Consider the following 1227-nt stretch of genomic DNA (forward strand, 5'->3'; position numbering starts at 1 on the left):
ACTTCTGAAGTTATTAAAGCTTAAAACCATACTACCTGGTTTCTACCTGAACTTTCAGTACACTCTATATACGTATTTATAATAACTGAAATGAAATTTGAACGAAACAGTACTTACCCATGTTACATGTGATGTAATGGCAGTTGGTATTTTCTTTTTTGTTCTAGTCTAGTCTAATCTTTTTCTTTTTTTAATACATTTATTTATTTTTTTAATTTTTTTACTTTTGGCTGCGTAGGGTCTTCGTTGCAACGCCCAGGCTTTGCAGCGAGCGGGGGCTACTCTTCGTTGCAGTGCACAGGCTTCTCATTGTGGTGGCTTCTGTTGCAGAGCATGGGCTCTAGGCGTGTGGGCTTCAGTAGTTCTGGCCCGCAGGCTCAGTAGTTGTGGCTCACGGGCTCTAGAGCACAGGCTCAGTAGTTGTGACGCACAGGCCTAGTTGCTCCATGGCATGTGGGATCTTCCCAGACCAGGGCTTAAACCCATGACCCCTGCATTGGCAGGCGGATTCTTAACCACTGCGCCACTGGGGAAGCCCTAGTCTGATCTTTGAAAGAATTTTTTTTTTCATGCTGACTTGCAACACTTTAAATTTATTTAACAATCCTATAATGAGTTGCAATCAACAGTTTGATAGACAATGCACTGGGTGAAGCCTTAGTTCCCTTATACCAGGGACAGAAGGTAAGTTTGTGTTCTGACTGGTGAGGCCAGGAAAACAGGTCCAATTTGTTTTCCTAGAATAAGAGGATTTCTGGCGTCATCTCGCTACTAAAACCGAGATGGTCTGATGTGTTGCAATCCCAAGGGTGGTTGGAGGAAAAAGAGTTAGGAATGAACACCCAGCAGCAGCAGGTAGGGAATGAGTGGGTGAGGGCCAATGGGCATACTTGCCAGTGGACCTGGTGGCCAGCCTGAAGGTGAGGGAGCTACACTGCAGGGAGGACCATGTGAAGCCCTGCTCTTGACAAAGGACTGTGTACAATAGGGGCTGTTTCTTCCCCAAGGCTGGTGACCTCCCCGATCTTGCCAGCCACACTTCTGGGAATCGTCTCTTACGCAGAGAGCAGGAATCCTTAAACCCAAAGTCTTCTGACTTCCATCGGAATCAGATTATGTGTCCATTCTAAGGGACTCTCCCATCTCTCGCATGCTGAGCAAACAAACCAGAGACCGAGTCCCTTACTGCCAAGGCTAATCACAGGTGTCTTGTTTCATTTTAGGATT

Source organism: Neophocaena asiaeorientalis, unplaced genomic scaffold (genome assembly GCF_003031525.2).
Source record: "Neophocaena asiaeorientalis asiaeorientalis breed wild unplaced genomic scaffold, Neophocaena_asiaeorientalis_V1.1 scaffold134, whole genome shotgun sequence".
Classification (NCBI taxonomy): Eukaryota; Metazoa; Chordata; class Mammalia; order Artiodactyla; family Phocoenidae; genus Neophocaena; species Neophocaena asiaeorientalis.